Below are 9790 nucleotides of genomic sequence, written 5' to 3'. Positions count from 1 at the left end.
ATCCTTCCCTACCGCTCCCTGAAGGGGTCCGAGGCGATGGCCCCTGCAGTGCCCAGCCGGCCTCGAACCCTCAGCCCCCGCACCATTGCATAGGCACCACACTGTACCCCTGCCTTGTAAATAAAAGGCTCTCTTTCCTGTCTTCACGCGGGCGGAATAAGCCCCATCTTTCCTATGCCTTTCTCTCGCCCTATTCCTAACGTGAGTCTGGAAAGCATTGAAACCTTTAGAAATTGATATAAAATCAACCACAACTCCGATTTTCTCCATCCTGGTGACATTCAACTCAGTTGCCTCTGGACTCCATGTTGCTACCCCTACCTCCATAATCTTCAAGACGACAAGTCACGTACACAGGAACTTCTTAATCCTGTCAGATCGTCCTGCCTAACCCTTCCTCCGGGCAATACCAGGTGGCAGACGATGCATATCACTGTCCCATTGTCCTGCCACCACCGGTACTCAAGAAATGTTTATTTATGTATATCCCTCACTCTGCACATTCCCCCCTCCCTTGTCTTAAATGTTAATCAGTGTAACCCCACCTCTCTGTAAACATATTCATGACGTGTGTAATATATTCATGATGTAATCCATGAAACCCAACCTTCCCAAAATGTATTCATGACGTTTCGTGCACTGTATTCTGGGACTTGGAGGGAACTTTTAAAAGTCTATGTCGCCCCATTCTCGGGGTTCAATCTCGCCTTGAACCTGTTGCGCAATAAACTTGGATCTTCTACAGTTTGCTCCTGCGTCCGGCTGAGCTCATTTTCTTCCGCAGGGACCCACGGACTTAGTCCGATGAGCTGGGTGGCAGAGCAGCCTCGCACCCAGATTTTGCCGTAACAGATGGCGCCCGAACGTGGGGCTTGCGGTTCTCCCGAGCTGCTGACTGGGGGCCCCGAAATCTTCAGCCGGCTCCGGGCCATTTTGCCTGGGAAGACCCTTTTGGACCCCCAGCCATCTCCCGGGCGGTAATCGAAAGCCCTAGGAGTTCAGCCGGGGAGCAAAAGAGGGATCCAGCCGGCTTATTCATCGATCCCGGGATCATCATAGAAGACGCGTGAGTATAAGGAAAAGGAAAAATCCAGTGCACTGGTGGGAAGGGGGTGGAAGTCTCCTGGCAACTGAATTCTCTGCCCTCCTCTCTATCGCTCCTTCTCGCCTGTCTCTTGGTCCAAGTGGTGAGAGAGACCGTGGACCGCTGCTCAACCCGAAAGGGGGGTTCTGAGCTCTATCTCTTTTCCTTAAAATCTCCAGCCAGCCGCACCAATTGGGAGCCCGAAAGTAAGACGGAGAGACCCGACTTGAAAGATAGCCGACTCTCCGCAACGGGCATCCCAGTTGAAAGCAAGGGGTTGGAGCTCTTTTTCCGATCTTCCCGAGCGTCCTTCCTAGGGGGCAGGAAGTGGTCTTGCTTTCTATCCCAATCCCAGCCGCACTGGTCGGAGCCACGTAACACGTGTATCGTGCGTGAGCCCGCTTCCAAAAGCAAGGGGGATTTTCAGTTCGAAGTTCTATCCAGGGATCACCCGATCTGGCACCGCACGGCGCGGGCGTCCAGTAGGGCCCCTTTTCCTGAGATTGTGACGATAGATAAGGAGGTTGCCAGGAGGGATAGCCCATGAGGAATTGGGCGGGATCGGCAGAGTGGAAAGGGACCCCAGGTTATTGATTAAGGAAATCGGAAGGAAATATGAAATACCGGATAGCTAGAGCTCTTTAAAAACTCTCTCAGAAAGTTGCCAAGCGACTGATGACCCCTCTTTTCCTATAAATCCTCATGTTAAGTATACCAATCTCCTAGACCTACCAATCCTCACCGACCCCTTCTCTTTCCCTCTTTCTGTCTAGACACGCGTGAAACATAAAGGGGTACCCCGTCAACCAAGCGTTGTGAGCCCTACCAGTTTGATTAACTGGTGGTGTGTTTGAAGAGGCAAGGAGGCTCATAAAACCATGTGGGACCTTCCTACTAATTTCACTTAATGAAGCCAAAGGTAGTGGCCCAACTCCTTGCAATAACCAACTAAAGGATGAGAATATATATGTTTACATGTTGTCTGTTATGTGTGCTGTCTGTTAATACATATATGAGAATATGTATGTTTACATGTTGTCTGTTATGTGTGTTGTCTGTTCCTTCTGTCTCTGGCAGACTGCCTTTCTTAAGTGTGCATAGTTTAAACTGCAAGCTTGCTTCAAAAGTTAAATCTAAGGAAGCCATGCTGGATCTTAGCAGTCCTAAATAAGACAAGATGAGAATGAAGTGTGCAAATGTTTACCCCACCTCTTGCTTTGCCCCAACTTTTGAGATTGTGAGTCTACAGTCTTATTTTGGAAGGTGCTGATAACCAAATGTTTCTGCTGCAAAAGCCTAGTTGAGCCAACTGCTCTCTCAAGCTAAAATGCAGTGTATGTACTTCATTAAGCATATGCCTATGAAGGTATGGTGTTCCTTCTAAGAAAATTATGTGAGTCCAGTTTTAACTTTGATTTGGTTGGACAGAAGAGTTATTGTAAAGCTCCTGATATCAGTCTCTATAAGACGTCCTGGCCTCTTTTCTTAGAAAATGCCCCCCTTGTTTCATTCTGTCTCTTTCAGGTTTTTTCCCTTCTCCTTCTTATTCTGTGCCAGGTAAATTTACTTCCGAGTAAGCTTCCTTTAAAGGAAACTGCAAAGGTGGGGGGGCATAGATTAGGCTTACTATTCCTCTGCAAGTTCAGGAAAAATTGTTCACTCTTGTATTCCTTTAAATCAAATCTATGGCTGTTTAAACTATGCTTTATAAGAGATCCTCTCCCTATCTTAGGAAAAATGTTCACTTCAGTCTTTAAAGATAATTTATCTAGGAACTTTCACTCTTTAGTCTAAGGAAGTAAACTCTCACTCAAACTAGTTGGGTACTTTTATTTTCCTCTTCCTTAGTACATGATAGGCGCATGGTTTGTGATAGGCGCATGGCTTGTGATCTCTTCCCCAGTTGTGTCTGTGTACATAAGTATGTGTGTGTTTCTGGTAGTACAAATCTTGCTATGAACCCTGTATTTTAGGGTTGGACTAGATGACCCCAGGTCCCTTTCAACTTTCCCAATTTGTGGCTGATGAGTTGAAATTCAGCCCAGATTTGCTCTTTGTTTTTTTAAAAGGTGTGAGGTGAAGCCATGATGTTTGAAGCAGAACTGGTGATATCAGGCATTTAAGTGATTACAGTGTTTATCGTTTTGTCTATTATTTACAAAAATCAGACTTAAAAGTCCACTCAAAGTTTAAGCACATACAAATGAATAATCAAGTAGAATTAGCCTTGACCAATCCTGTAAATAAAGGGCAGGAGAAAAATTTGTCTGCGAATGGTAAGGCTGAACTGACTGAGAATGTTTAAAATCCTATGAATTCTGACTGGCCATTTTTACTCATAAATAAGAGAGCGGTTGATTGTTCCGCGAATGACCAGATAAAATGACCAATAATGATAGCCCTTTCCTGTACATAAAGGAAGCAGTCCCTTTGCTTGGGCTGAAATTGCTAGCTTTGGTGAATACTTAAATTGCTGAGTTTCTCTTTTTTGCTTTAAAATCTAACCCTATTTTTTAAATCTACTCCTTACCCTTCATTTCCTTTATTCAAATGGTAATTTTGCCAAAAGATGCAACATTTCAATAGTATAAAAGGTTTGCTGAGACATGAACTCCACACATGCACAGAGACTAGATCAGCAAAAAAAAAAAAAAAAAAGGGATAGGAAAAGAAATGAGAGAGAGAGAGAGAGAGGAAGGAGGGGGAACTGTGGGGGGGGAGGAGGTTTTTTTTTTATGTAAAACTTGGAACCATTGAGAGAAATCACCCTTAATGTGTCCCAAGTTTGAAATCTTAACATGCCAAATTCTTTTCACAGGTAAATATCAAAGAATTCCACCCCTCAATGGGATTAAAATCACAGACTTTGTTTGTCTGCATTTTAGGAACAGCATTTCCTGACAGGCTTCTCACATGAAATAATTTTCCCTTTTAACAGGATATGTGAACCCCGATAACAAAGTGTTTGTCCCCTTTTTTCCTCCCACAGCGACTTTCTTTCTATTCCGTGAAACAAGCCTGAATCTCTTTGTGGCTTTGACACTTTTAAAATTACAAATAATCTGTTTTCCATTTATTTAATCCGTTTTTCCATGATGTCTATGAAGTTAATCGAAGCACAACCAAACATTGTTTGTGGAATGGTATTTGTTTACCTTTTGCCTGAGCATTTCTTATTAATTCTATCATTTTGGCTAGTGCAAGGTACTTGCACAATTTTAAATTAAGTTTCCCCCCATTGTTTTCCCAATTTTTTCAGTCCAGTAGTAATCCGTGTGGTTTTGATAATATCTTTGTATTATTTAATAATAATTCTTTTCTAAGTCTGATGTCTTTGTGTCAAGTCTGGTTTCATCTGACTGGTAATCTAATTTTTTTTTTTTCTTCCCTTTTTTTTTTACCTTTGTATTTTTACAGTTCTCTTTCTAGACTAACCGTGTTTTAAGTCCCCAAAACCCTGCCCCCTTACAGGATATCACTTATACAGATGTGCAATGATGAAAAGCGGCAACAACCCCTCCCTCAACTCGGTTCTTCGCGATCACAAGACCTGCACAACAGACGCCAGAGTGCCCACAGCTATCTCTTTCAAAGGATGTAGACTGACGGGGAAGAGTTGAATAGCGAGGACATTTTTTCACTTGAACCTCAAGCCTCGGTGCTCCAGGGATTCAAAAGATACATGCGTAAAAGATCACAATTATGTCAATATGCAAATGATATTTAATTAGTTGGTTTTGTGTATTATGTGTTATTATGTAGGAATGTTGAAGTGTGTCTGATTATGTGTTATCTCCACAAAAGAAAAATTTCTGTGTAATGTAACATACATAACTATGAACAGCAGAAGGATATGGCTTACACCCCAAGTCTTCATGGAGGACTCCCATATATTACAATGCTTTCCCATATATTACAATGCTTTCCAATAGAGCAGACTATACTTAGATCAAGTCAACTGATGATCATATTTCCTTGTCCCACCTGGCACTCCGAAGAGTGCCAACCTTCCCTACCCATTTATTTATGCATTCAATGTTTTTCTATATATGAAGTTCCCAGATTTTACTATTTCTTTCTTTCTGTTCCAGAAAACTATTTCAAATCTTTTCTATGATTTCCCTGCATCTCTTGCAGATTCAGTACTGTCTTCAAGTAGCAATTGTTCTGCATTTATTTACTTATTAATCTTGGTTTTCATCTATAGCTGCGAAATTAATCTACCACAACCAAGTATTATTATCGGAACCATATTTTATCAGATAGATTTGAAGCAACACTCCTTATTATTATTTGAGATGTTTTGATTAGGATGCCAGATGAAATTGGGTGTAGATCATGTCAAAATTTTATTTATTTATTTGAGGACACGACTACCATACGTAATATTATTATTGGTAACAAGAAAATTGTATATGCCTTGATGTAGCAAGAATGGTCCCTTATAGAGTTAAATTGACTCATTTGGACAAATGCCCCCTTAGGAATGGCTTTGGTTTTAACATATTGGTTTTGAAAAGTTGAGAACCATGGGGCAAGATAAATTCAAATTGGACTCTACCGGAATTGGGCACGTGTATCCAGGCTGCAACTAGCTTTTGGTCCTTTAAGAGCAAGTGGACAACTTTCCATGAGTGTGGGACCAGAGCCTGCAATAATGAAAACCCTATAGAAAGACCAAGGCGAAGACATATCTCTCATGATGTGTCCAAGCCTGGTCAGCTATGGTGGTTGCCAGGCGACATGGTTAAATGAAAGCCCTGAGGGGATTCAGCAGGATGTGTTACTGTACCACTATGCCGGTGTGAGACCACAGAAGAGCTAGCTTGGCACCTGAAAACACAAAAACGGTGGGGCTAAAAAGCAAACTGCATTTTTTTCAGTCAGTAGTGGACCTTCCTGCTAAATGTAAAGCATACACCACTATTGAAAGTGTTTGAAAGAGCTAGAGTGCCACAAGTAATTTTATTCGTCCGTGTTGTTCCCTCTTTTGCTGCCCACTATTCCCACTCACAGGGCACCCCTACATTCACCGAGATTTAGGGTGCGGAGAAAAGATTTGCAAGTTCTTGCAGAACTTTAATGCAAATCTATCTCCGAATGGGGGACTGATACGGAAGGAACAGGGGGGGGGGTACCCATCCTTCCCTACCGCTCCCTGAAGGGGTCCGAGGCGATGGCCCCTGCAGTGCCCAGCCGGCCTCGAACCCTCAGCCCCCGCACCATTGCATAGGCACCACACTGTACCCCTGCCTTGTAAATAAAAGGCTCTCTTTCCTGTCTTCACGCGGGCGGAATAAGCCCCATCTTTCCTATGCCTTTCTCTCGCCCTATTCCTAACGTGAGTCTGGAAAGCATTGAAACCTTTAGAAATTGATATAAAATCAACCACAACTCCGATTTTCTCCATCCTGGTGACATTCAACTCAGTTGCCTCTGGACTCCATGTTGCTACCCCTACCTCCATAATCTTCAAGACGACAAGTCACGTACACAGGAACTTCTTAATCCTGTCAGATCGTCCTGCCTAACCCTTCCTCCGGGCAATACCAGGTGGCAGACGATGCATATCACTGTCCCATTGTCCTGCCACCACCGGTACTCAAGAAATGTTTATTTATGTATATCCCTCACTCTGCACATTCCCCCCTCCCTTGTCTTAAATGTTAATCAGTGTAACCCCACCTCTCTGTAAACATATTCATGACGTGTGTAATATATTCATGATGTAATCCATGAAACCCAACCTTCCCAAAATGTATTCATGACGTTTCGTGCACTGTATTCTGGGACTTGGAGGGAACTTTTAAAAGTCTATGTCGCCCCATTCTCGGGGTTCAATCTCGCCTTGAACCTGTTGCGCAATAAACTTGGATCTTCTACAGTTTGCTCCTGCGTCCGGCTGAGCTCATTTTCTTCCGCAGGGACCCACGGACTTAGTCCGATGAGCTGGGTGGCAGAGCAGCCTCGCACCCAGATTTTGCCGTAACACTAGACATGGTGATCAAATGCTGAACTCCATTTCTGCCCCTTCTTCCCTCTCCTTCCTGGACTGAGTCGTGTCCCATTCAGACTTGGGGGTCTCCCTCCGCTCCCCCCCTTAGTCCGCCCCCCAAACCCAGGGGGTCCCCTCAGCCCTCCTTCTTGGGGGTCTCCCTCCACTCCCCCCTCTCAGTCCGCCCCCCACACCCAGGGGGTCCCCTCAGCCCTCCTTCTTGGGGGTCTCCCTCCACTCCCCCTCTCAGTCCGCCCCCCACACCCAGGGGGTCCCCTCAGCCCTCCTTCTTGGGGGTCTCCCTTCCCTCCCCCCCTCAGTCTGCCCCCCACACCCAGGGGGTCCCCTCAGCCCTCCTTCTTGGGGGTCTCCCTTCCCTCCCCCCAGCTTCTCCCCTTGAACTCCCGCCTGACTCCTCTTCCTCTCCTCCCCACCTTCCCCTCCAAGCTCCCCCCTCAGAAAAGCCGCCTTGCCTTTTCCCGCCAAAAGGGCTGGCTCCACCCCCGCTGGCTTGGCAGCCAATCAGAGCGAGGCTCCCGCCCCCTGGGGGAATTTCCGAGGGACTAAGTCCGCTGACTGGCCTGGCTCTGCTGTCCATCACAGGCCTAACCAAGGGGGGCACCCGGCAGCTGCCGTATATCCATATACCACCTACGTCTATCAATTCCCTATCTATATTAAACTATTATATATATATAATATGTACATAGCTATGTATGTATCTATACATAAGAATCCGGCACAAAAGTGCCCTCATTCAAGATGGCCGTGGGCCCTTCCTCCCGCTCCAAACATGGAAGAACCGGCTGCCCTGACCCAACATGGCCTCTCCCCTTTCTCAGAGCGCCTCCTAGGCCTCCGCGCTGGCTTCATTTCCGGGACGGCCCCCCTCGCGCGGCGATTGGTGGAGAGCTGGGCGCTCTGTGCGCGGCGATTGGTCGAGGCGGAGGAGGAACCCGGAAGAGCCGGCTGCCTGGCTTTCCACGTGGGTTTGGGAGAGAGAGGAGAGAGGCAGCCATGGAGGAAGGAGAGGCAGCCGGAGACCCCAAGAAGGTGAGCGGGGAGCGGGGTTCCCCCAGGGGGTGGGACAGATGCCCCTTGGGGGCCCCTGGCCATTCTGGGACTCTGGAGCCTGGATTCCTGCCTTCCTCCGGGTCAACGCTATCTCTCCCCTTCATTGCTCATCAAGTTCCCTGACACCAGAAATACCATATGGCTTATACCATTTGCTAAGATGCTCTGATTATCCCTGCTGTGTTTTATTTAATGGAAATTGAGACTGGTTTCCTAGGTGAAGCTTTTTCTAAGCATTCTAAGCAGTCCCCTGTAGGAAATATTTCATGGAAAATTGGATTCACCAACAGAATGAAGCTCTTTCTACATTCCAAGCACTGATCCGGTTTCTGACCTGCATGAAACTTTTTCCAAACACTCCCCTGGATGAAGTATCTCATGGGAATTGAGAATGGAGCTGCGAAGGAATCTTTCCTCCCGTTTCAAGCACTAATTTCTTCCCCCCGTTAGTTCTTTCATGTGAAGTGACGCTGTCCTTGTGAACGAAGAGCTTTCCTTGTTTCCAGGCCTTTGACCATTTTGGTTGCCTCCTCTGGACACGTTCCAGTTTGTCAGTGTCCTTCTTGAACTGTGGTGCCCAGAATGATGGGAGCAGATTTCAGACAGGGTGGAACGGCTGCTTGGGCCAGAGACTGGTTAAAAATCTTCATAAAGATTCCTGCCAGTTGGTCCAAACAATCTCTTAGCACCCTGCCAGCCACCCCATCTGGGCCCATAGCCTTCCTCGTGTTTACCTCCTTTAATATTCGCCTCACTTCTCCCTCTTCCACCCTGACAGCATTTTCTGCAGGTAGTGAGGCCAATAGCTCTGCCATCCCTGTTGGAGCCACTGTTGGTGTCACCTCAAAGAAGGTCTTCAACTCTCCCACCAAGGAAGCCGTACTCTCTACTACTGATGTATTTCTCGATTTATAACCAGTCAGATGTTGAACTCCCTGCCACATTTGTCTAGTATCATTTCTTAGATGGTCCTCGATCCAGGACTGTTGATGTAGAAGTTTCTAGATCCTGATGGTCAAACCTATTCCAATCGGTCTCCTGGAAACAGTCCTGCAACTGCTGAGAGGCTCCCTCAGGCCACACCGTAACCATCCGTGTTTGTAGCTGGCCTTGTTTCCTGAGGGGTGTGTACACTTGTGTCAGAAGCAGGGACACATGATCTGAACCACCGAGGTGCGCCTCATATGCCCGTCTAATGTTCGTATACGCCTTCTCAAGAGTACTTTCTCCCCTTATTGCACACTCAATGTGCTGATGGGATTTTGGGAGTACTGCCCTCACATCTGTGTGAGTGAAGCCCCCCAAAATAATCCGCACTGCCTCCAGGTATCTGCTCAATTTAGCATTGATGTTTTCATGCATACTACTCATGGCCCTCCAGGCATTTGCAGAAGGTGCTAGATAAGAAAGCTGCAGAGATAGTGCAGGATAGTGCGCACCCCGGAAATGATCTCTTTCAGCTTCTGCCTTCTGGAAGAAGGTACAGGGTTATAAAGACTAGGACTAGCTGCCTGAAAAACAGTTTCTATCCAAATGCAATTTTGGTTTTAAATGCAGTGTAAGGTAGTCTCTTTGGGAGTATGTTGTATTTAATTATGGGGTATCAGAGTTTTAGGGGGCTAACCAGGTTGGGATAG

This window comes from Podarcis muralis, chromosome 2 (assembly GCF_964188315.1).
Source record: "Podarcis muralis chromosome 2, rPodMur119.hap1.1, whole genome shotgun sequence".
Classification (NCBI taxonomy): Eukaryota; Metazoa; Chordata; class Lepidosauria; order Squamata; family Lacertidae; genus Podarcis; species Podarcis muralis.
This window is presented reverse-complemented; position numbering follows the sequence as displayed.